Source organism: Notolepis coatsorum (assembly GCF_963971535.1).
Source record: "Notolepis coatsorum genome assembly, chromosome: 2".
NCBI classification, from domain to species: Eukaryota; Metazoa; Chordata; class Actinopteri; order Aulopiformes; family Paralepididae; genus Notolepis; species Notolepis coatsorum.
The window spans coordinates 34,008,111-34,035,600 of NC_140166.1; the positions used below are offsets into that span (position 1 = coordinate 34,008,111).

General features: G+C 48.6%; 1 protein-coding gene across 1 annotated transcript in view; it reads left to right on the forward strand.

Annotated features, from left to right (window-relative positions):
* The window catches only part of kcnt1b (potassium sodium-activated channel subfamily T member 1b), a gene marked incomplete at its 5' end in the record, with an annotated part of 317,351 nt that overhangs the window by 102,335 nt on the left and 187,526 nt on the right, over positions 1-27,490 (forward strand). The window lies entirely within an intron of this gene.

Genomic DNA, 27,490 nt, shown 5'->3' on the forward strand with positions numbered 1-27,490 from the left:
CTACCCAAATCAAAAGCCCTGGGTAGATAAATCCGTCCGTGAGGCTCTGAAAGTGCGCACATCAGCATACAACACAGGGCTGGTGACAGGCAACATGGAAGAACACAAGACGGCAAGATACAACGTCAGGAGAGCAGTAATAGAGGCAAAACGGCGTTACAGGGATAAAGTTGAACTTCAGTTTGAACAGGCTGACTCTAGAGGCATGTGGCAGGGCCTCAGAACAATGACAGATTACAAAGGCACCCCCCTCAAACTGAACAGTGACATCTCCTTAGCAAATGATCTCAATTCCTTCTATGCGAGGTTTGAGGCTGTGAATAACAACACCAGCCTACAAACCACGGCAATGGGGGGGGGGGGGGTCTGCTGATGGAGACTCAGTGTTCAGGGTAACAGAGCATGCGGTGAGACGGATCTTTAAAAAAGTGAATATCAGGAAGGCAGCAGGACCGGACGGCATCCCCGGCCGCGTCCTAAAAGTCTGTGCCGACCAACTGGCCCCGGTATTCACTGACATCTTCAACCTGTCCTTGGAACAGGCTGTCATCCCCACCTGTCTGAAGAAGTCCACCATCATCCCTGTACCCAAAAAATCTACGCCCGCTTGCCTCAACGACTACCGCCCTGTAGCCCTCACCTCCATAGCCATGAAGTGCTTTGAGAAGCTAGTGAAGGGCTACATCTGTTCCTCCCTCCCCATCAACCTGGACCCCCTGCAATTTGCATATCGCCCCAACAGGTCCACGGAGGACGCCATAGCCCATGTGCTGCACACAGCAGCATCACACCTGGACAAGAGGCAGGGGAACTATGTGAGAATGCTGTTTATCGACTACAGCTCAGCATTCAATACCATAGTCCCCTCCAAACTCATAGCCAAGCTCAGGGACCTGGGCTTGAACTATGACCTCTGCCAGTGGGTCCTGGACTTCCTGACGGGCAGACCCCAGGTGGTAAGAGCAGGCAACTGCACCTCCTCATCCATCACGCTCAACATAGGGGCCCCCCAGGGCTGTGTTCTGAGCCCCCTCCTCTACTCCCTGTACACACATGACTGCGTGGCACAGCGGAACAACAACACAATCATCAAATTTGCTGATGACACAGTAGTGGTGGGCCTGATCTCTGCCAACGACGAGAGGGCCTACCTGGAAGAGGTAGAGAATCTGTCACAGTGGTGTCAGGAGAACCGCCTCTCCCTGAACGTCAGCAAAACAAAAGAGATGATTGTGGACTTCAGGAGGTCGGGGGTCAAGGACTACAGCCCCCTCAGCATCGACGGGGCACCGGTTGAGAGAGTGAACAGTTTCAAGTACCTCGGAGCCCACATATCCGAGGACTTGACATGGACCACACACATTGACAGTGTTGTGAAGAAGGCACGACAACGCCTCTACTTCCTCAGGCGCCTAAGGAAGTTCCAAGTCAGTCAGAAGATCCTTAGGAACTTCTACTCATGTACAATAGAGAGCATCCTGACTGGCCACATCACCTCCTGGTTTGGGAATAGCACTGCACAAGACCGTAGCAGACTACAAAGAGTGACACGTTCAGCCGAACGCACAATTGGAGGGGGGCTTCCCACCCTTCAGAACATTTACAACAAGCGGTGCAGGGGGAAGGCTAAGAGAATTATTAAGGACTCGAGCCACCCGAACAACTGCCTCTTTGAACTGCTGCGGTCAGGTAAGCGATACCGGAGTCTTAAGGCGAGCACAGAAAGACTCAGAAGAAGCTTCTATCCCCAGGCCATCAGGCTGCTAAACGAACAATAAACACTATGCAACAACCATCAAATGCACACAGCACACACACCCACACGCACACACTCACTTAAACCACACAAACACACTTTATATTTATTGATAAAGGATTTGCACTACAACTCGTACACCCACTGTAAATTGTACCTAAATTGCACCTCGTCCCATTTCTGCCTTGCACTATATAGTATTGTATTAGTACACTGCACAGTATTGTATATTATATGGTAACTCAGTTACGTCTATTCTGCATCGAACATTGTACATATGTCTATACTGAACACTGTGACCTCATTTTTTTTTTACTTCTAATTTACATGCTATACTATGTTATTTTATTTCATACTTATCTTGTCTTGCACAGTCTCTGGAGCGTAACAGTAAGAAGCATTTTGTATAAAAGTATTCTGTACTTCTGTATGACAACTATTAAAGAAACTTGAAACTTGGTCGTACTGGGCAGCTCCTAGTGACCAACAGTGTCAAGCTGTGGTTGTACTGGGCATTTCAAAATGTCAAATCAAATGTATTTGTAGAGCCCAAGATCACATGGAATTGCGCCCATGGGCTGTGTAAGTCTTCTTGTACAAATCAAGAAGAAACATCACAAAAGATCAAAAACAAAAACCACCATAAAATCCACATATGCAACACTCAGACTTTCCCCAATGAAGATGAGGAACGACTCACTAAAATCTAGCAATAGGGGTAAAAAGCACCACAGGCGGCGTGGAGGAGAGAAACCTCCGATGAGCTGTTCAAAGGGGATCCCCCAACAGGATGTCAGTGATAATATAGTGTTGCTATGGATGATGGATGGATGGAGAATAGAACAGGCAAATAATTGGAATGAATATATATAGTATACATGTAATGAAACACATATATTAGGGGTGGAACGGTACGCATTCGAACCGTGTACCGAACAATACACACATGCCCTGAACCGTGGAGGTCGTACCACGGTTACGTTACGTTAGCTACGAGCTAACTAACTTTAGCCGCGAGCTAACCGTGGAAACGCTCACAGAGAAGTGACTCCACGACACCAGTTCGATTAGTGGGGAAGGGGGGTATATTGACGAGTTAATACTTTGACAAATGTTGCCTATATTTTTCAGTCAGTTCGGTCTTTGTGTGCCAAACATTATTAAAGGTAAACCTTTTTTTTACCAAATAAATGAAGAAGCATGTTTAAATCAGTAATGCCTCCCCTCTTGCTGTACCAAAATCTCTCCTAGCTCTAACCGTCACTGTCAAAATAATGTGCCTGATGTCAAATGGCCTCATTCTTTCAGTTTTTGCATGACTACGTCCTTGAGAATTGGATTATTTTTAGGCTATATATCTTATGTTGATGTATGGTATTTTTGGAGTGTTACGTTAAAAAAAAAGTATACCGAACCGAAAACCGTAAACCTAAAACCGTCATACGAACCGAACCGTAGATTTTGTGAACCGTTCCACCCCTAATATATATATATATTTATACCAGTGGCGGCTCGTGAATTCTTCACGGGGGGGGGGGGGGGGCGGAATTAATTAGTATCCCCCTCTATCTCTCCTTCTCTCTCTTTCTCTCTCTCACACACAGCGCGACGTGGAATCGATTCGTTACACAATCAGACCTAGTGTATGTGTAGTATTATATACCAAGAATAACTTCAGTATGAGTACAGGGCTGTACACATATTTTGCATATTGTTAAACGAGCCAAGGCTAGCTATTAAACTATCGATATGAATCGAAAATGGGGGACCCTGATGTAAACAAGACAAACGTCTTTCTCTGGTCTGCATCCCCTTAACAATTGTATGTATTGAGCCGTACTGTATTGTACCCATTCTGCAATCTGTTAAATAAAGTTTTCATTCATTCATTCATTCAAACATAGACGATATTGAACAAGCCATAATCCACTTATTTCCAATCCAAAAAGAAACTCCACTCGCTCTCTGATCAATACAATAATAAACACATTTGTATAACTTGTCATTTTAAACAAGTTACCATTCATTGTCTGGTTGATTATGATCCACCCGCGACGAAAACAAAAACACAGCATAAAGAGAGCGAGAGCGAGAGAGAGAGAGAGAGCGAGAGAGAGAGAGAGAGAGAGAGCGAGAGAGACCGAATTAACTCACTGTTTACGTGGTCGAGACTGCATCCAGCTATTAGCTTGTTAGAATTGATAAAGTATATCCACTCCACTGTCCAGACTGTGTTGATGTCCATTGTCCATGCATGTCCACACTGCATCCATATATAGCTTGTTGTTATCGCCATGCTCTAAGACAAACTCTAACCTTAACCAACTTTGAAAGAGTGCCTAAGCTTAACCATCGAAAGAACTTGCCGTCACGCTCTAAGACAAATAGCTGCATCACAACAACACAACAGCTACAACAGAAACTGGCGTTGGCCAATCAGAGAGAGCGTCTCCGTGAAATGCGGCTACGGAAAAAACTGACGTCGGCCAATCAGAGAGCGTCTCCGAGAAATGCGGCTACGGAAATGATAAACGCTGCTGCTTAGACCGCTTCAAAACGCGCCTGTGTTCCATCATAATACATCATATTTCAACGCACAGCGCGTTACGCACTGATTGGCTGCGACGGATACAGCGATAAAACAGTGCACGGCGTGCACGCGCACTCAAAGCGCTATTGCGTCTAGCCTGAGAGAAATACGGCTAGGAGAAATGCGGCTACGGTAACGGAACGTATTCTCTATCAGACAGTGAGTCACTTCCTGTTCAGGAAAACGATTATTTATATTTGATATATTAACGTTATATTGTGCATTGGAAACACAAACATACTTAAAATGAGTAAATATTATTCATTTTAAACATGTTTATATTATTTATAGGGCTATAAAACAAAAAACAAAAAGAAAATATTTCTTATTCTTTTTTCTTTTAACCAGGGTTAACCAGGGGGGGGCGGCGCCCGAGCGCCCCCTAGTGGCCAGCCGCCACTGATTTATACATGGTAGCAATAGTATCTAAAGTACATAAGAACATTTAGAAGGTTTGTAGAAGGTTTGTAGAAGGAACTGGAGAAGGTTTGTAGAAGGAACTGGAGAATGTTTGTAGAAGGAACTGTAGAAGGTTTGTAGAAGGAACTGGAGAAGGTTTGTAGAAGGAACTGGAGAAGGCTTGTAGAAGGTTTGTAGAAGGAACTGCAGAAGGTTTGTAGAAGGAACTGTATACGGTTTGTAGAAGGAACTGGAGATGGTTTGTAGAAGGAACTGGAGAAGGTTTGTAGACGGTTTGTAGAAGGAACTAGAGATGGTTTGTAGAAGGAACTAGAAGGTTTGTAGAAGGAACTGGAGATGGTTTGTAGAAGGTTTGTAGAAGGAACTAGAAGGTCTGTAAAAGAAACTGTAGAAGGTTTGTAGAAGGCGTGTAGAAGGTTTGTAGAAAGTTTGTAGAAGGAACTGCAGAAGGTTTGTAGAAGGAACTGTAGAAGGTGTGTAGAAGGAACTGTAGAAGGTTTGTAGAAGGAACTAGAGAAGGTTTGTAGAAGGAACTAGAGAAGGTTTGTAGAAGGTTTGTAGAAGGAACTAGAAGGTTTGTAGAAGGAACTGGAGAAGGTTTGTAGAAGGAACTGGAGAAGGAACTAGAAGGTTTGTAGAAGAAACTGTAGAAGGTGTGTAGAAGGAACTGGAGAAGGCGTGTAGAAGGAACTGTAGAAGGTTTGTAGAAGGAACTGTATAAAGGAACTGTAGAATGTTTGTAGAATGAACTGTAGAAGGTTTGTAGCAGGAACTGTAGAAGGTTTGTAGAAAGAACCGTAGAAGGTTTTGTAGGATGGGTTTTTGGACACTGAATTAATTCAGTTTCCTGAGGAAGTTTTGACGTTGGTGTGATTTCGTGATTATAGCTTGTGTGTTTTGCTCAAACTTCAAGGTGTTATCAAAAATGTTTTTTGGAGTTTGTTATTTTATTGCTAATTACTTCTCCCTCTTCTCTATTGGATTAATTTACTGCTCTCTGCTTTCCCCCAAACAATTATGCTGTCCTTGTGAGAAGCTGTGGGTTAACGAGCCGTTGTTAATGCACTCCACAGGGGTATGTGTTTGTCAGGGTTTATTCATTAAGACGAGTGGCTGAACTTCTGCGTTATTTGGCGCTAAAGATGAGCTCTGTGACTAGAACAGCCTTGATCGGTCCTCTCAGTAAAATACCTACCCACAGTTGACTTTTTAAAAGACTTACTTTGAAGATCAGGACGGATGGAAGAGCAACCTTTCTTAAAACTGCAATAGCACCGAGGAGTGTGTGTGTGTGTGTGTGTGTGTGCACATATGTTTAGTAGGTGTGGTGTACATGTGTTATGAGCAGGTCATTCAGGTCACAACAGTGTCCACACGGTAAGCCTTAGTCAAATCAACATTTTATTTCCTAAAACTAAAAGAACTCAGCTTTATGGTGTGAAGTCAGTTGTCAGTGTGTGGTGGAGGTGTGGGATGCATTGAGAGCTGTGTGTGTGTTTATGTTTTATGGTGCAAAGAACAAGAGAGAGAGCGAGAGAGAGAGAAAGCATGCTTACTGAGAAAGCACTCACCTACAGGAGGCCAGGCAACAGAAGGCCAGGCACTACATCACCTACAGCACAAAACAGAGCCAAGCAGCCTGGGCACAACAGACGGCTGGGCGTCACAGAGTGATGAGGCAGCTTATTTAGTGTGATTGGAAACACTTTCATTAGCTCTGCAACAGCTATGTAACTCTTACCACCACGTAACGGATTGATTGTCCACTGACAGCCTTTGTGAGATAGATTACATTTTCATCAGTATTTATTTTATTGTCAACCCCAACCTTTATATATGTATGAGAGAGAGAGAGAGAGAGAGAGAGAGAGAGAGAGAGAGAGAGAGAGAGAGAGAGAGAGAGAGAGAGAGAGAGAGAGAGAGAGAGAGAGAGAGAGAGAGAGAGAGAGAGAGAGAGAGATGTTCAAAGCATTCTTATGACCACTTCAGAAGGTCTCATTGAGTCATGGTGTTTTACTCTGACAACTCTGCAACATCACCAGCTTGAAACTGTGCTTAAAGCCCCATTCATTTTCAACCATTCTATGAAAGCATCCTCGTAGGTTGATAAACCTGTGCATAAAAAAAAATAACAGTGTGTAGGTTTAGTATTTAATGTTCACGATTGTGTTATGGTTTGACCGTGAGACTCTAGCACAGAGAGAGAGAGAGTAAACAACTGGACGGGTTCCAAGGGTGTTCAATATAAAAGACACAGAGTAGTCAGACAAGCGTGAGGTCAAACACGAGGCCGGGTGGGATGATCCAGGAGGAGCGGGGGTTCGTAGACGAGGCGGGCGACAGTTCACGGGGAGATCCAGGAGAAGGGTGGTCCGACAAGTGATGGTCATACACGGGAGACAGAACAAACGCAGGGAGGGAGCCAGGTAGTGGACTAGAGAAGAGAGAGGACAGTCAGGATTAGGAATAAACAGGCTACAAGCAAAAACGATGACTGACTGGGTTAGCTGAGAATACAATCTGGCGTCGTCTTGCAGTATGAGCTGGGTATTAGTAGCCAGGTGATTGGTGATCGCCAGCAGCTGTGGATGCTTCGGGACCTGCCTCCACACCAGGTTCCAATCCTGCAATTAACCCCACATACCCACATACCCACACAGAGACAACGGTACTAGTATATAGGAGACAGGGGACATGACAGATTGGGGACATGACATTGTCACCTCGTTCCACAACCAGGAAACGGTTGTCGTTCCACAACCAGGAAACGGAGGCCGTCGCATTGAAGTCGATGAATCTAGTAATCTAAGATAAGATAAGATAAGATATTCCTTTATTGATCCCCTTGGGGAAATTCAGGCATCATAGCAGCATGGGGGATGGGGGGGGGGTACAGGTAGTAAAAACAACACAAGCACATAGCTGTCAACATAGGCAGGAGACAAAACGTGTACATTTTAGCCCCGCCCTTTCCCCCGGCCCCGCCCCATCGGCCCCGCCCCCTCCCACTCGGCCCCGCCCCCTCTCAATGGAGCTGCCTCGTCGCTTGCCATCTGCTGGTCAAAACCTGTATGTACCCAGCCATTCGTTTAAGGGTAAACTGTAAATGTTTTTTCACAGGAAATGCACTGTATTATTTTACAGATTACTTTTGTGTTCCTACTTTAAGTGTAAATGCTATAAAAATACAGTAAATTACCTTTTATCAAAATATTAACCATTAAATAAAGGTTGTAATCTGTAAATGTATTTGATTTTACTGTAAATGTTATGATGAATTGAAAATGGGGAAAGAAGTCCTTCTCTGCTAAAAACAAGCCATTGTAATTGATTTGCTCCCACCTTGTGGTGAAAACGGAATTCCCTCATTTATACATCTATTGCACTCTTCCACAGCCAGACACTCTCACATCACATCTTAACTGTAAACAATCATTCTTCACATACCACGAGAGATAAACATATTTCTTCATTCATATCAACAATCACAAAACATTCATCCAAACTTTATCTGACTTGCTTTCACGCAAACCAGTGCAGCACGTCACTATTCTGCTGACGTCATTCATTCATCTAAGCCAATGGGAAGTCACATTGTTCAGTCATACCACACAGACCAATGAGAGACGTCGATATTCAACCAAACTCCCCAGTCATCCAAAACAGGAAGTAAAAAACTTTCATTCTTATCGGCAACCTTCCTCATTATATGCCAAACCAGCTTGATTTTTTTTAATCTGCTTTCACAGTTACATTCACACCTCTCACTCAACCTTAGTTCATGTCATTAATCCTTACGTAAACCACTTCCCCGCACGTAAATTGAATCTAACGTCACACGTTAAGCCAAAACCAAAGATTTTCGTCTGCCATCCCGTTTTAAACAGCGTAAATATGACATTTCTCTTCGTTTTTAAAGCAATCAATTCATATTCGCCAACTCCTACACATCATAGCTAGTATCCCTCCGTTTTTAATAACAATCCGACCGTCGCAACATATTCTAAACACATAATATTAGCTGACGTCATGTTTTCCACCGTGTGAGACATTGAAATCAGCCTGGCATACTTTACACTGCTGCCACCTGTCGTCACAGAGGGGAATTGCAGCCATTTTGTAAAAATTAATAAGTACAAAATACGTGCCAATTCCGTGAACCGTGAACAGGGCGTGAAGAAGGTTGAAAAAACAGGAGAATCCCGGGAAAAACGGTAGGGTTGACAGCTTTGCACAAGCAGTGTAAACAAATAAGTCAATATAATTTACTTATCTAACTAACTGAAATATACAGTATTCACAGTGTCAGATAAGGTGCAGTATGCATAATGTAGCAGGGTGGATTATCCCTGCTTCGTGGGAACGGGTGTGCACAGTCACTGGGTAGCGAGACACAGTAGAGCTCCGTCTGACTGCACCTCCGTCTTTGGGTCTGGAGCTTCAACTGGAGGCTGGCAGTGGAAGTGGATGGGGCCCGGGATTTACCAACCTGGTCTGGTACTCTGGTCTTCCTCCCCTGCAGCAGGGCGGTCAGCAGTACTCCCCAACACGCTCTCACCTCCCCCAATTACTCCTTTAACCCTCCCACACCTAGTGACTGAATTGTAAACAAATAACTTGGTTCCCCCCGCAAGCAGTACCCTCCCTCAGTGACACTAGAAACCTTACAATAAAAAGGGAAAGGTGGAATAGGAAGGGGTTAAGTATAGTAGCGTTACCCACACCAAAATAGCTAATACTGTGCACAGTAATGAACACGCACACAAAATCCCATCTAATGTTTTTATGTTAATTGGTACGTTTGAGTACAAAAGTTTAATAGGAGTGGTCCAATGGAATGAAATCCTACTACTGCTCAGTTGTAACTCAATACCTTATGTACACGTATATTCTACACACACCTCTGTGTTAGCACCAGGAATAATATACTTTAATGTATTTGACTCATCACCCACGTCTGGGTCAGTACCATGTATAATACCTCTATCAGGCTTTAATTATATGGTAGGAATAGTACCTCAGGTCTGTAACCTCCCCACTGGGAAAGGGTTGATTAGATGGGAAATTATTATTAAAGAACCAACACGTTATCACACTCAAAGGAAATCAAAAATGTGGGCCCACTGTACCAAAACAAAAGTCCTATACTAATGCCGGCATATAATGTGTATGGGGTACCCCTATGAACTGGATTTAGCAACGTTAGCTCGCCCGTAGGCCGCATTACACTGTGTACTGTGCAATAAGATCCGGAGCACTGGCGCTCTACTGTACCCACCAAGATGGCGTCCTCGCCGTGCCACCACTGTTCGGGGTAGCAAGATGGCGTCGAACGCTCTTGTCACGGGCACTAGCAAGCGGGGCTGGAGCAGAGGAAGCAGTAGCGGGCTGGGAGTGTGTGCTGGAGGATGGCGCCTCTGCTGGACGGGAAGAACTCCCGTGCTGGGCTGAAGACCGCCGGTGCAGAGCAGACATCCACGCCGGCGAAGACTGGTTGTTGACGGCCGGTGCTGGATAGACGCGCAGCAACACCCTGGCCCTACCTTAACTGAAGCTACTCTTAGGGTCCCAAACAGCCCTCCTGCTAGCCGTGATATATAATGACGCAGGGTGTCTCTAAACACCGGTCTTCTTCAAGCCACGCTGGCGGGGCACCTCACTAGAGGGAATATCTTTAACTTAAGCCACACTTGGCTATACCGCATTTCTTCTAGGATAACTCGTTGTATCACTAGGGTTATTCAGTGGGGAAAACATGCAACGCTCCCCTACGGTTACCTTTCTAGGATAACCCGTAATATACTCAAGTTCAATACGTTCACCCGTGTGGTACACCACGGGGCTCCGTCAAGACACGACCGATCACATCCAAGTCCACTGTCGAAGAGGCTCGTTCTCCCCCCTTCCGTCTCCATTGGCTTGCTTCCTTTCCCGTCTCTCTCGTACTCTCTCTGCCTGCCACCGCGCCCCCTGCTGGTACCGCCAACTAGCCCCACAGGGAAGCACTGGATGAAAGAATATGACCCAGTGTTACTGTTCATAATCCATATTCCAGCCGGTAGAAGAAGGAGAAGTCTGCGTCATTGTTCGAGGGAATATTAATGGAAACTAGTTAGTATGTCTTGGTGCACCAGGGGAGATAAAAGGCAAGTCAGCACTTCTGAATAATAGCCATATTTTCAGGGTGCTACAATAAGGTAGTGTTATTGTTGTGAAGGGCCAGATTAAACTGAGAATCTACCTTTATTGTTTGATATACTTTGTATATTATTTATATATATACACGGAATATCCCTTTACCTGCGTTCAGACCAGAGTAATATTCGCTCTCCTATTGGACAGCGCCCCCAGGCGCCAGCGCGCAAGCCCCCAACGGCAAGTTCAAAGACAACTGCAGGCATGTCGGAACATGCCCGGAGTCAGCGTAGTGATACCAGACAAGGACTGAGGTTGGGACTAGATATCCACTTAAGTATAAATACAGCGCAAGGTGCGCACACCAGTAACATTCAGCTTAGTTCAATTCAGTTACGTTCAGTACCTTACCCACCTTCACCACGAGTCAACGTGCAGTGAAGTGAGCAACCTTGCGTCTAACAGAGCATTGAGAACCGCGTGCGAATAGAATGGTAAAAGTGTCAGAGTTTAATGAAGTAACGTTGAGTTCGACTTAATCTAATGTGAAGTAAATAGTCGTTCATTTATGGTATATCGTGCGGCCACAGTTTGTTCGTGTGTAGTATTACCCAGCGGTTCGTCGTGTCTTTAGCTAGTGTACTTAACCAAGCTGTGTGGCCTAAATACGTCGCCCACACCCGAGGAGTCCTAGGCGGAGAACCGTTGGACATGTACACAGGAGAATCGGCGTCGGCGATTGCAGAACCATTACTGGTTGGATTATATTGATTTGGAACGTGGTACCCGGAGAAGAGCATCGTTGATTTCCACTATCGTTTGGGATTCAACCTCGTGAGGATTACAACTCGGGCCGGCCTCGTGGACGGGGCTGGCTAGCTGTCATCAATGCTGTCGAGCATCTGGATTACAATTATTACTTTGCTGCTGATCAAGGGAGTTTACAAGGACCGACTCCTGTACCTGGAGTCTCTTTATTCCTCATTGAATCAGACGGAGTACCCGAACATTCCTCTACCCTCCAAGCCTTACACCCCCGGAGGGAACCCATTGTCTCCAGTCGGTACCAGTGTTGCCCTATATAGTTGCTACTATACGACAGGTGGTGTCAACTTAGACCCATCGTAGGATTCCTGCTATTCTTAGTGACTCATGCTCTTGACTGACTTTACGTATATTCTTCGCCATACAAGCGCGACCCTAATTCTCATTCTGTAACCTAACGTTGCCTAATAATAATAAATTACCCTCAAATACTATTTCTTTGTCAATGCCGTGTTCTTGTGGGTGTTCACCATCTATATTTGATGTACTGTCTGGCCAGTAATTAAAGTACATAACTAGCAGTGGTTTAATCTATCACAATCTTTAATACAGTCAGGGTTTTGTAACCCCTCAGTTACAATTGGTCCTTCGAGCCGGATGGTATCAGTGTAATATTTAATATAATATTAATATTGACATGGCCAGCGGTGAACACTCCCCAAGCGGCTCCCCTAAGCTAGAACGCCCGCAGCGCAAACGTCAGCTACCTCCATATCTGGAGGAATTCGCTTTCGTTCTACCCCCTAGCTTATCTAAACAGACGTTAAATACGGATAAATCGGATAGTCTAAGCATGTCCAATCCTATCGACTTGGCGACCCTGCCAGTAGAGACCCCAGTGGGTTCAAACTAAACTGACTCAGCTCACGGGGGGGACCAGGTGGGACATGACGTGACTATACCTCCAGACAGCGTCACCGGGATAGACCCCGGAGCGCTCCAGGATAAAGAACGCGCTCCAGGGATAGAACCCGACACACAACCAAGAGAAGAGAACTGCGCCCAGGAGATAGACCTCGGAGCGCGCCAGGAGAACAGATCTCCAACAAGCCCTGTCATCACCCGATCATCTCCGTCAGTGTCATCCCCCAGCGAGGCGGACCAGAGACTGGCGCAAGCCTTGATCGCCACGCTGACAGCCTCAACCGAAAGAGACCGACTCCAGGGTGAGCGCGACCGGCTTCAAGCAAAGACGCTTAGTGAGCGCGAACACTCTGCCACGGAAAGAGAGCGCCTCCACGCGCAACTCCAAGCGCAAGCCCTTAGTGAGCGCGAACACTCTGCCGTGGAACGAGAGCGCCTCCGGGCGCAACAATTAAGTGAGCGCGAACACTCTGCCGTGGAACGAGAGCGCCTCCAGGCTCAACAGATGAGCGAGCGCGAACAACGAGAGCGCCTCCAGGCGCAACAATTAAGCGAGCGCGAACACTCTGCAGCGGAACGAGAGCGCCTTCACGCGCAACTCCAAGCGCAAGCCCTTAGTGAGCGCGAACACTCTGCAACTGAACGAGAGCGCCTCCAGGCGCAACAAAGGAGTGAGGACGACTGCATAAGACTGGAGGAGAGGCGCCTTCAGATGGAAGAGAACATCGGGCGAGACCGCGCCAATGCACAGCGCGAAGCAGAGCGCGACCGGCTGCAGGCGCAGATGATAGAACAATTGATCGCCAGGGCGACACCCCCTCTCTCCGCACGGAGCTCCCAGAGATCATCACGACAAGGGTCTAGGGCACCTTCCCCTACCCGACAAAGCGACCCGGGACCCGGCCAACAGGAGGAACCTGTCTACGTCTCCGAGCCCCCTCCCCGACCGGTCCATACGAGACCCAGCCAACGGGAAGAACCGGCCTACGTCGCCGAGAGACTAACTAGAAGACTCCAGGACCTAGAAGAGGAAGAGGAAGAGGAGGAATATCAAGCCCACCAGCAAGAACGTACTCTGGACCAGGAGGCCCAGTACAGCTCCGACTTCAGCCCCGAGTCACTGCACTACAAACCCCCGACCCAACTCACGGGTGAGTTTGACGTACAGTCAGCACCGAGGAACAGCACCTGGGGACCCGGCCTCTGGTACCCACCAAGTACTAACCCACAACCACACGTACGGGGAGACTCGCCCAGGAGGCCTCTTCCCCTACGCTCACCAATGTACCAGCCATCCATGGCATCGTACCTTGGCACACCGACGTTCCCAGACTTTACGCGCGAGGACAGAGCACAGTACACGGAATTACGCATGTGTTTGGAGACTATGGTGTCCGATGTCCCCGACGAGTCGTACAAATATGCCATCCTCCTCAAGCATCTCAAGGTGCCCAGAGCGCATAACATAGCGCTGGCATATTCCAACTCAAGCACCCCATACTCCGCGGCTCTGGTGGCCCTCGACCAGCGTTATGGACGCATATGGGATTACGTGATCCAAGAAATACGGGATATCGACCGCCTCCCCCCAGCCAAAGACAATAGAGCACTGGATGACCTCTCTATCAAGGTACAATCCCTCGTGGGGATGCTGGGGTCCCAAAAGGAGAAGGGGAGATATGAACTGTATGCAAATTCTAATGTGGAGCGAATATTGGAGAAGCTCCCTCCAGCCCGCCAAGAGCGTTTTCGGCGGCAGAGAGACCACCGTGATCCCAACGGCCCAGAGCCATCCCTCCTAGACCTGGCCGCTTTCCTCGCAAGGGAAGTTAGTAGCCTACGACTGGACACATTCGTGTGGAGTGGATCTAGCCCAATAGATGGACCTCGGAGGTCCAACGATAACCGCCGGTCAGTGACCGTTATGCACCAGGCCGAGTCAGTGCCGCAGCACAAGAACCACAGCACCCCCCAGACCAAGGGGAAGTGGAAGATTGTATGCCAGTACTGTGAAAAGGAACATTGGCTGTCTCAATGTGACACCTTCAAGAAGCTGACCGCTGACGAGGTGAGTCAGTGGATCAAAGCCAACCGCCGCTGCTTCCGCTGCGCGCGCAGCCATATGGCAGCTGAGTGCCGCCTAAAGAAAAGATGCAGCAAGTGCGACGGCGCCCACTTGGAGGTCCTACACGACAGCAACAAGAAGAAACCCGTACCCCCAAGCAGCTCGAGAGTGAACGTCATGTACATAGACCCTGCGAAGAGCGGGAGCTCCCGAGTGCTCTTGAAGGTGGTCCGAGTGATCTTAAGCTACGAGGACAAGGTCATGGACACTTACGCCGTCCTAGACGATGGGTCAGAAAAGACTCTCCTCCTCGCATCCGCCGCAGCCCGGCTGGGTCTGCGGGGGAGCGAAGAAACAATGACAATCCGTACTGTAACTGAGGGGTACAATTCCCTGACTGTATTGATAAGTATGGTATTATTAAACCACTACCGCTTGTACTTTAACTTCTGGCCATCCAGTACATGATATAGATATGATGAACACTTTCCCACCTGATGAAACGAAGTCCACACAAATGTATAAATCGAATATTTTATATAGCAAAGGGTATATACAACGTTCACTTAATGACATTTATGATTTGAAATGCACTTGTATGGCAAATGAGTATTCGTAGGTAAATCAACATTGAATGTCCAATCTCTGGTTACGCAGGGAGTAAATATACAACCTGGTTCTTTAGGGAACTATAGCGATGGTACTTAAATGATTATAGCTGGATACACTAAGGGGGGGGGGGGGGGTCCCGCTGGTTGTAAGACAGTAGGGGGGGGGGTTAGAAGAGCCGCTGGCGGTATCCCATCTGGCCGACGATTTCTTGGGAGAATTCAGAGTCCTGAACACGATGCCCACAGAACCTCGGTCCGCAGATGAATACAGCTGGACCCTCTGGTGGACGGTAGCTGCCGGTCCACAGATGAAGAGACGTGAGTCGACCTCACTCGGGGGTAGAGCGCCGTCTCACCTGGACTCCTCTCCGGGGGGTAGTTCCAACACTCAGCAGTGTTGGCCGTTATCCATGGAATAATCAAAGCACCCAAAGCATGTAGATAATCCAAGCCGTGGAAGGCTCGCCGTCGTCCGGGTAAAGTAATCCAATGTACAGGTCCACTCGTCCTGGCCCGGAGCTCCTCGGATGCAAGCACCACACGTGGTCTGCCCAGCCTGGTTAAGCCTCCAGATAACGTCAGGAACGATGGGGGTACTGCTCACTTTATAACTCTAACCGAACGATGCACCATACATAATAGACTATTATTAGCTTAATAGAAATACGTCCAACTCGACGGTATAGTGCCAAATTATGACAATTCAACTATTAATCCACACGATATCTCAATGCCTATTCTGAGGCCAAGTAGGCCTTACTGCACCACACGTGCGTCGTGGGTGAGGCTTTGCGTCTGTTACTAGGTTGGAGGGTAAAGAACTAATGGACTAAAAGGAAGTTCTACTTTACTTGCGCCATATATATATGCGCTGTGAACAAATAGTACCATTCGTATTTCGCCAGACGTATTCCTACGCGGAACCGGGCTTGCCACGACATGTTGGTCGGCACGATTGAACTTGAACCTAGGGGTATGGCTGCTGGCGCCAGGTTCTCGTCCAATGGTAGAATGAAACTATTATGGGCTGTTAGTAGACTAAAGGGATATTCAGTGCATATTGTACAAGGAATATACAGGGGATATCAAACGATATACAAATACTATTAAATATATATCCATAAATAAATATATATATTCGGTTTAATCTGATCCTTCACAACAGCCGCCCCCTAATTAGTCCCACCTAATTAGCTAAGCAGAGACAGATTAACCGCACTGTCTACCACTCAAGGTCCGCTGTAAGGGTCAGTCAACTCACAAAGTCATGGGGTCATGGTCATCATCGATAGTGTCTGGGAGTCGGGGCAGTTCTATTAGCCTCGCCACGGGTCGTGTGTAAGTTCGCCCTTGGACGAGCACTTCAGCTGCTCGGACCTTGCCATCGGCACCGGTGATTACTTTGCTTACGCGGCCAGCCGGCCACATAGCTCTGGGTAGTGACTGGTCGATAATCATGACGACTGTTCCTTCTGTCAAATTGTCTCTCTCTTTTACCCACTTCTGGCGGGTCTGTAGAGACGGTAGGTAGTGGAGTAGGAAGCTGCTCCAAAACTTGTCAGCTAGTACTTGACTGTACCTCCACATTCTTCGGCCGTTCGCTTCTTCAGGCCTGTACATTGTCTGGGGTAGCGCGGGGTCCAGCCGCCCCATTAAGAGTGTGTTGGGGGTGACTGGGTCGACATCTGCTATATCACTGGAGACGTAACCGAGGGGCTTGGAGTTCAATACTCCCTCGATCTCCGTGAGGACTGTCATTAGGACTTCTTCCGCCACAGTCTGGGCCCCAAGCACGGCGTACAGGGCTGTCTTTATAGAACGTACTTCTCTTTCCCAGGTTCCACCGAAGTGGGGTGCGTTCGGGGGATTAAACTGGAAGTCAATCTGGGATGGAGCGAGGTGGGTCTTAAGTTCTGGGCCCATAGCTTGGAAGCTCTCTCTCAGCTCTCTTTCTCCACCTTTGAAGTTTGTCCCGTGATCAGACAACAATGTAGACGGTTTTCCTTTCCGTGATGTGAATCTTCGGAAGGCCATAAGGAATGAGTCTGTGCTCATGGTCGGAAGGAGTTCGATATGGATCGCTCTGGTGGTCATGCATTTGAATACAATACCCCACCGCTTCTCGGTTCCTCTTCCTCTCTTTATATACAACGGGCCAAAACAGTCCATACCTGTGGAGTGGAATGGCTTGTCGCCGAGTCGGAGGCGACAGGGGGGCAGGTCAGCCATCCGTGGTATGCTGGGCTGCGCGCGGCACTTTCGGCAGTCTAGACAAGTTCGCTGGAAGCGTCGCACCGCTTCTCTTCCTTGAAGTATCCAATAGCGACGTCTGATCTCCGCGAAGACTCTCTCTGCTCCTGCGTGGTGTACATCCTCGTCGTATTTCTTTATGATCAGCTCTGTGACCTTGTGTCGGCTGTTCAAGACTATCGGGTACTTCATGTCATCCGGTAGATCGGGGGCTCTCCGCAGGCGACTATCCACTCTGATGAGATTATGGGCGTCACTCTCGGGTGCCAGGTGGAGCAGTCTGCTGTCTGATGGGACGGGCTTTCCTCCCTGTAGACAGTCTAGCTCATCGGGGAACGAGTCTCTCTGGGCTCGTTGTAGTAGAAGAAGTTCTGCTTCTTCGTAGTCAGCTGCTGAAATGTCAGTGGTGGACTGAATCTCTGGGTGGTGCCACAGGAATGTCTTTAGCTGCGCACTCTGTAAGGTAATGCAGTCATCTATGTTGGGGTCTGTGGAGGCGACTGTGCTCAGTCCACAGAACATAGGTTTCTTGTTCTCAGCCTCCTCTTTACTTGCTTCCCGTGGGGTGGGCGTAGGCCACTCTTCTTCCGGGAGCTTGAGGAATTCTGGTCCGTCACTGTAGATGTTGCGACGGGGTGAGGTCATCCAGGGACATTCCCCGGGTGATGACGTCAGCTGGGTTGTGTTTGGTGTCCACATACCGCCAGCTCGCTGCTTCTGTTAACTCTTGAATCTCGGTGACTCTGACTCCCACGAAGACTTTGTATCTGCATGAATCAGACTTGATCCATGTGAGTACTGTCGTGGAATCTGACCACAAGATTGTTCTGTGCACCGGAATGGTGAGTTCACGTTGGATTAACGTGGCTAGATGCGCTCCTGCTAGGGCTGCGCAGAGCTCTAGACGCGGGATAGATTGTTGCTTTCGTGGGGCTATTCTTGAGCGAGCCAGGATGAAAGCGGTGTGTATCTCTCCTCCCTTCTCTTGGGCACGCAAGTAGGCCACCGATCCATAGGCTACTTCGGAGGCGTCGCTGAAGACGTGTAGATCCATCTTGCATGTCTCTGGCCTCACTGTGGATGGGAAGTAGCTGCGGCGTATATTGACGCCTGGGAGTGAGCGGAGTTCCGTCTCCCACTCTCTCCATGTGGAGGCAAGGTGTGCGGGTATTGGGTCGTCCCAGCCCTGGTCCTTGTCCCATAGTGCTCGTACGATCATCTTTGCCCTGGTGGTGTAAGGTAGAATACATCCCAACGGGTCATATTGTCTGGCGAGTGTTCTGTACACACTCCGTCTGGTGGTCGGTGTGGCAATGTATGACGCCGTGGATGGCTGATACATCGGCGAGCGTTGGGGGAGAGGTCTCCTAGGCGAGTCTCCTCTTGCGCTTCTCTGTGGGCTGGTACCGGCAGGGTACCATGGCCCGCTGGTCCAGGTGCTATTCCTCGGGGCTGGTCGTGCGTCGTGCTCACCCGTGAATAGAGTCGGGGGTCTGTAGCGCAGCGCCGCGGGGGTATAGCCTGGGCTGTACTGGACCTCCTGGTCCGGTGGAGTACTGTGCTGTCGTCGGGCTTGGTTCTCCTCCTCTCCCTCTTCTTCTTCTATCAGGTCCTCTAGATCCTGTAGTCGTTTATTTAGCTTCTCCGCAGTGTATGCCGCTCCTTCCTTGTAGCTGGATCTCGCTTGGACCGGTCTGGGAAGGGGGTCTGCGGGGGGTATAGGCTTGGTCTGTTGGTCAAGTTCAGGGTCGCTTGCTCGGTTAGGAGACGCTGCCCTTGACTGTTGTCTCGACGAGTTCCTTGAACCCCTGGCGGAGGGAGAGGGTGTTGCCCTGTGGTTCAGCCGCTTCATTAGCCGCGCCCGTAACTTGTCGCGCTCGGCTTGTAGTCTGTCGCGCTCGCCCTGCAGTCTGTCGCGCTCGGCCTCGCGCTGGATGAGATCGATGTTGCGCTCTGCTTCTCTTTGGGCACCGTCAGCGGCGCGCTGGGCTTCAGCGGCGGCGCGCTCTGCTTCTCTTTGGGCACCGGCAGCGGCGCGCTGGGCTTCAGCGGCGGCGCGCTCTGCTTCTCTTTGGGCACCGGCAGCGGCGCGCTGGGCTTCGGCGGCGGCGCGCTCTGCTTCTCTTTGGGCACCGGCAGCGGCACGCTGGGTGTCTGCTCGGTCTCTTGCCATATTGTATGCCGTCTGAAGGCGTCTCATCTCCAGGCGTATGCGCTCTTCTTCGCTCCGTCGTTGCGCTTGGAGTTGTCCGCGCTCGCTAAGCGTCTGTGCTCGGAGTCGATCGCGTTCACCCTGAAGTCGATCGCGTTCACCCTGAAGTCGATCGCGTTCACCCTGAAGTCGATCGCGTTCGGTAGAGGCTGTCAGGCTGACGAGGAACGCCTGTGATAGCATCCTCTCCGCTTCGCTGGGGGAAGACGGTTGTATAGGTGAGCCGCTCCTGGCTGTACTCGTTGGGGAGTCCTGGAGCTCTATTTCCTCGGCGCTCTCCTCCTCTTCCTCCGTGCAGAGTTCTCTCTCTGTAGGGTTGTCTTCCTCCCGGGGCTGGTCGGGGACTACTTCTTCGGTATTGGCGGGGGGTAAAGGCATGTCAGCTCCCTCCTGGTCCCCACCGTGAGCTTGGTCAGTTACATTAGAACCCACTAGGGCCTCTGTGGTCGGGGAAACCTGGTCGTTAAGGTCAGACATAATTTTACTTTCTACTTTTACCGCGTTTACCGTTTGTAGAAGGCTAGGTAGTTGACTGACAGCGTAATCCTCTAAGTACTGAGGTGGCTGTCGTCTGCGCTGCGGGCGTTCTACGTTAGGAGGACCGTTTCGTGGAGTGTTCATCATAGGCCATTTTAATATTAATAACACTATATTAATATTACACTAGTTACCCTCCGGCTCGAAGGACCAATTGTAACTGAGGGGTACAATTCCCTGACTGTATTGATAAGTATGGTATTATTAAACCACTACCGCTTGTACTTTAACTTCTGGCCATCCAGTACATGATATAGATATGATGAACACTTTCCCACCTGATGAAACGAAGTCCACACAAATGTATAAATCGAATATTTTATATAGCAAAGGGTATATACAACGTTCACTTAATGACATTTATGATTTGAAATGCACTTGTATGGCAAATGAGTATTCGTAGGTAAATCAACATTGAATGTCCAATCTCTGGTTACGCAGGGAGTAAATATACAACCTGGTTCTTTAGGGAACTATAGCGATGGTACTTAAATGATTATAGCTGGATACACTAAGGGGGGGGGGGGGGTCCCGCTGGTTGTAAGACAGTAGGGGGGGGTTAGAAGAGCCGCTGGCGGTATCCCATCTGGCCGACGATTTCTTGGGAGAATTCAGAGTCCTGAACACGATGCCCACAGAACCTCGGTCCGCAGATGAATACAGCTGGACCCTCTGGTGGACGGTAGCTGCCGGTCCACAGATGGAGAGACGTGAGGCGACCTCACTCGGGGGTAGAGCGCCGTCTCACCTGGACTCCTCTCCGGGGGGTAGTTCCAACACTCAGCAGTGTTGGCCGTTATCCATGGAATAATCAAAGCACCCAAAGCATGTAGATAATCCAAGCCGTGGAAGGCTCGCCGTCGTCCGGGTAAAGTAATCCAATGTACAGGTCCACTCGTCCTGGCCCGGAGCTCCTCGGATGCAAGCACCACACGTGGTCTGCCCAGCCTGGTTAAGCCTCCAGATAACGTCAGGAACGATGGGGGTACTGCTCACTTTATAACTCTAACCGAACGATGCACCATACATAATAGACTATTATTAGCTTAATAGAAATACGTCCAACTCGACGGTATAGTGCCAAATTATGACAATTCAACTATTAATCCACACGATATCTCAATGCCTATTCTGAGGCCAAGTAGGCCTTACTGCACCACACGTGCGTCGTGGGTGAGGCTTTGCGTCTGTTACTAGGTTGGAGGGTAAAGAACTAATGGACTAAAAGGAAGTTCTACTTTACATGCGCCATATATATATGCGCTGTGAACAAATAGTACCATTCGTATTTCGCCAGACGTATTCCTACGCGGAACCGGGCTTGCCACGACATGTTGGTCGGCACGATTGAACTTGAACCTAGGGGTATGGCTGCTGGCGCCAGGTTCTCGTCCAATGGTAGAATGAAACTATTATGGGCTGTTAGTAGACTAAAGGGATATTCAGTGCATATTGTACAAGGAATATACAGGGGATATCAAACGATATACAAATACTATTAAATATATATCCATAAATAAATATATATATTCGGTTTAATCTGATCCTTCACAACACGTACCATTAGAAGAGACCTGAAGACCATAAAGGGTGAAAATGTCTCCTTCACGATAGCAGCGGTCGGGCAGCCCGAGAAGCAGTATAGCATCACTAACGCCTTCACCAGCCACGACATAGGCCTGTCACAGTACACCTACCCCATCCCAAAGCTGATGGAGAAATACGTGCACCTACGTCAACTACCTATACCGCTCATCGACGACGCCACCCCGACCCTGCTCATAGGATCCGACCACGCACACCTCATCGTCCCAACGGACCGGGTCCACATCGGGCCCAGAGGCTGTCCAGCAGCGGTCGAGACCCGCCTGGGTTGGACACTACAAGGCCCCCTCACCGGGTCTTCCAACCGACCGACAGCCACTCGCTGTCTCTACACGAGGATAAACGAAGAAGACACCACCCTCTTGCAGCACGTCGAGAGGCTATGGACATTAGACGCGATGCCCTTTAAGAATGAAAAGAAACTCGTTCGATCAAAGGAAGACACTTATGCCATAGCCCTCCTCGAGCAGAGGACAAAGAGAGTCGAGGTCAATGGAGTGATGAGATACGCAACTCCACTCTTGAGGCGAGAGGGTATGCCCACCCTCCACGCCTCAAAAGAAGCGACAGAGCGATATCTACTGAACACCGAGCGGCGTCTAGCCAAAGACCCCACTCAAGCCACTGTGTACCGCGCTGAGATCGACAAGCTGATCACAGCGGGACACATGAAGAAAATTGACATTCAAGAGGCCGACCAGACGATCGAATCTTGGTACGTGCCCCACCACAAGGTCCACCACAACGGCAAGGATCGCATTGTATTCAACTGCAGCTACCAGATCGGAATACAGAATCTGAATAAAGAACTCTTGCCCGGCCCGACACTCGGCCCCTCTCTCCTCGGCGTACTACTACGTTTCCGCCAAGACAAGGTGGCCATCAGCGGCGACATCAAAGGGATGTTCCTGCAGGTGCGACTAGTGGAGGAGGACAAGCCCTTGCTGCAGTTCCTATGGAGAGAGAGGATCAAAGATGAGCAACCATCCATCTACCAATGGGAGGTCCTCCCATTCGGAACCACAAGCAGCCCATGCTGTGCTACGTTCGCACTGCAAAAACATGTGACAGAAGACCATGAAGCTGACGAGGAGGTCAGACAAAGTGTAGAGAGGAGTTTCTACGTGGACAACTGTCTGCAAAGCGTCTCGACGCCAGAAGAAGCCGAAGCCCTCCTGCTCAAGCTCCGCGCCTCACTGATCAAAGGCGGCTTTGATCTCCGGCAGTGGGCCAGCAGTGACCCTCAAGTACTTCGCAGCCTCTCCCCAGAGACAAACGCAGCAAGCAGCGAGACCTGGATGGCGACCACCCCAGGTGAAGCACAGGAAATGACATTGGGCCTAGTCTGGCGCTTCAAAACAGACTCGCTCCATTACAAATACACACCCCTGACCATGGAGCAGGGAAGGTCGACCCCTCTACCGACCACCAGACGGAGCGTATACAGAACACTCGCAAGTCAATACGACCCGCTGGGGTGTATCCTACCTTACACCACCCGGGCGAAAATGATTGTACGAGAGCTGTGGGACAAGGAACAGGGCTGGGACGACCCCATACCCGACCACCTAGCTTCCACCTGGAGATAGTGGGAGAGAGAACTCAGCTCGCTCCAAAATGTGAACATACGCCGAAGCTACTTCCCACCCACAGTGCGGCTGGAGACGTGCCAGATGGACCTGCACGTCTTCAGCGACGCCTCAGAAGTGGCCTACGGTTCGGTGGCTTACTTGCGGGCCCGAGAGGAGGGAGGAGAAATACACACAGCCTTCATCCTGGCTCGCTCAAGGATAGCCCCCCGCAACAACAATCGATCCCGCGTCTAGAGCTCTGCGCAGCTCTGGTAGGCGCGCAACTCGCCACGTTAATCCAACGTGAACTCACCATCCCGGTGCAAAGAACAATCTTGTGGTCAGACTCCATGACCGTACTCACATGGATCCAGTCCGATTCTTGTAGATACAAGGTCTTCGTGGGAGTCAGAATCACAGAGATTCAAGACCTACTGTAGTAGGATCAGCGTGCTGGAGGTACGTGGACACGAAACAGAACCCAGCCGATGTCATCACACGGGGGATGTCCCTAGATGACCTCACACGTCACAATATCTACAGTGACGGTCCTGAGTTCCTCAAGCTCCCGGAGGAAGAGTGGCCTACCCCCACCCCTCGGGAGGCTAGTCAAGAGGAGGCAGAGATCAAGAAATCTATGTTCTGTGGGTTGACGCACACCCCAGTCCCCACTGACCCTAACATAGACGACTGCCTCACCTTTGAGAGTGCGCAGCTAAAGACATTCCTGTGGCACCACCCTGAGGTTCCCCCCACTACCGACATTAACGCATCGAACTACGAAGAGGCAGAACTCCTTCTGCTACAGCGAGCCCAAAGAGACTCGTTCCCCGACGAGCTAGACTGCCTGCAGGGAACAAAGCCAATCCCGTCAGACAGCAGACTGCTCCACTTGGCCCCCGAGCGCGACACCCATGGCCTCATCAGGGTAGGTGGTCGTCTGAGACGGGCCCCGGACTTAACGGATGATGTCAAGTTTCCTATAGTCCTCAACAGCCGACACAAGGTCACTGAGCTCATCATAAAGAAATACGACGAGGATGTGCACCACGCTGGGGCAGAGAGAGTCTTCGCTGAGATCCGACGTCGCTATTGGATACTGAACGGAAGAGAAGCAGTACGTCGCTTCCAGCGGACTCGTCTAGACTGTCGCAAGTGGCGAGCACAGCCCAGTATACCCAGGATGGCCGACCTGCCTCACTGTCACACCCGACCCGTGGCGAGGCTGATAGAGTTGCAGAGGCTCCCTGACCCCCCTGATGACGATCATGACCCACTGACTTTGTAGATTGCCCTACTCCCCACAACAGACATTGAGCAGTTGACTGGACTATTAATCTGTCTTCCTTTAACTAATTAGGTGCGGACTAATTAGGAGGCGGCTGTTGTGAAGGGCCAGATTAAACTGAGAATCTACCTTTATTGTTTGATATACTTTGTATATTATTTATATATATACACGGAATATCCCTTTACCTGCGTTCAGACCAGAGTAATATTCGCTCTCCTATTGGACAGCGCCCCCAGACGCCAGCGCGCAAGCCCCCAACGGCAAGTTCAAAGACAACTGCAGGCATGTCGGAACATGCCCGGAGTCAGCGTAGTGATACCAGACAAGGACTGAGGTTGGGACTAGATATTCACTTAAGTATAAATACAGCGCAAGGTGCGCACACCAGTAACATTCAGCTTAGTTCAATTCAGTTACGTTCAGTACCTTACCCACCTTGACCACGAGTCAACGTGCAGTGAAGTGAGCAACCTTGCGTCTAACAGAGCATTGAGAACCGCATGCGAATAGAATGGTAAAAGTGTCAGAGTTTAATGAAGTAACGTTGAGTTCGACTTAATCTAATGTGAAGTAAATAGTCGTTCATTTATGGTATATCGTGCGGCCACAGTTCGTTCGTGTGTAGTATTACCCAGCGGTTCGTCGTGTCTTTAGCTAGTGTACTTAACCAGGCTGTGTGGCCTAAATACGTCGCCCACACCCGAGGAGTCCTAGGCGGAGAACCGTTGGACATGTACACAGGAGAATCGGCGTCGGCGATTGCAGAACCATTACTGGTTGGATTATATTGATTTGGAACGTGGTACCCGGAGAAGAGCATCGTTGATTTCCACTATCGTTTGGGATTCAACCTCGTGAGGATTACAACTCGGGCCGGCCTCGTGGACGGGGCTGGCTAGCTGTCATCAATGCTGTCGAGCATCTGGATTACAATTATTACTTTGCTGCTGATCAAGGGAGTTTACAAGGACCGACTCCTGTACCTGGAGTCTCTTTATTCCTCATTGAATCAGACGGAGTACCCGAACATTCCTCTACCCTCCAGGCCTTACACCCCCGGAGGGAACCCATTGTCTCCAGTCGGTACCAGTGTTGCCCTATATAGTTGCTACTATACGACAGGTGGTGTCAACTTAGACCCATCGTAGGATTCCTGCTATTCTTAGTGACTCATGCTCTTGACTGACTTTACGTATATTCTTCGCCATACAAGCGCGACCCTAATTCTCATTCTGTAACCTAACGTTGCCTAATAATAATAAATTACCCTCAAATACTATTTCTTTGTCAATGCCGTGTTCTTGTGGGTGTTCACCATCTATATTTGATGTACTGTCTGGCCAGTAATTAAAGTACATAACTAGCAGTGGTTTAATCTATCACAATCTTTAATACAGTCAGGGTTTTGTAACCCCTCAGTTACAGTTATCATTTACTATCTAACTAACTGAAATATACAGTATTCAAAGTATCACAGTATTCAATCTTATGTGCAGTATGCATAAGATGCATGAAAGAACGTTTTTTTGTCAGCAAATCACTTAGTTACAACGAGATTGTATTATTATAGCAAGGCAGTGTTACGTTTATATGCAACATATTTACGAGTTTGAGAGGAGGGGTGCTTTGTTTGTTTATAGGGTTTCACTGCCCTCTAACCTCTCGATTATTGTAGCTTTAACACTTTGAGTGCCAACGACGAGATTTCTTGTCCTAACTCGCCATGCGTTGAGTGCCAATGATGAGTTTTCTCGTTATTTAATCGTTATTTCTTTTATTAGCGATATCCATCAATTGTTCATCCATCCAGCCTGACGTTATCATTGGGAATGGCTCTGAGCTCGAAAAGGGCAAATACCGCCGCCTATCGTCTCCCGGATGGTAATGCACATCATTGGATTGGATTGAGTGGCCATGTGCATCAGAAAAAAAGTCCGGTCCAGGGTTTTCCCATCTTTGGCAAGCAGTGTCGTGTTACCAGATTGACTGAGGACCCTCAACGTGTTTTGTGTATTCCACTAAAGGGCTAATTACTAGAACTCTCCGAAACTATACTCGTATTCAAAACGGTATAAAACGGAAATGTACCAATGAAAAAACAATCCGTTTCGTACATGTTGACTGCAAGCAAGTCATTGATAAGCGAGGGGTGTTTTAGACCCATAGCCATAATTTAAGATATAGTTTAAGCGTTCGCAAATATCCCCGACCTCCCATTGACTAAAGCGCTGGCACTCAAGGGGTTATCTGGGCAAAGGGGCCTGGCACCCAATGTGTGAAGATCCAGAAGTGTATAGCTGTCTGCAGGTTAGATAGTGCTCCTCCTATAGAGGGAGTCAAGTCAAGGAAATGTCACAACTTTGTTTTTTTACATGGTACAATGATGTGTAAAGTACTCACAACCATGACTAGCTTTACAACAACATCTTAGAACAATAATGTCATTGATGACTATCAATACTAGATTATATAGAAAGATATATAGAATGAGTATTATTATTATCATCAGAAAATAAACAGAAAGACCAGTGTTTGTATAATAATGGACCTAAATTAGAGCCTTGAGGCACTCCCTTACTGACAGGTAAACAACATGATGTATGGGAACAGCAACTACACATTGAGTCCTATTTGAGATTTGTTTTGATCAAAACCTACTGAAACCGAATCAAATGCCTTGAACAGGTCCATGTAATCTTGAACAAGGAATGTATCTGTAGTAGTATTATAACCAGACCTGATACCAGATTTATATGTG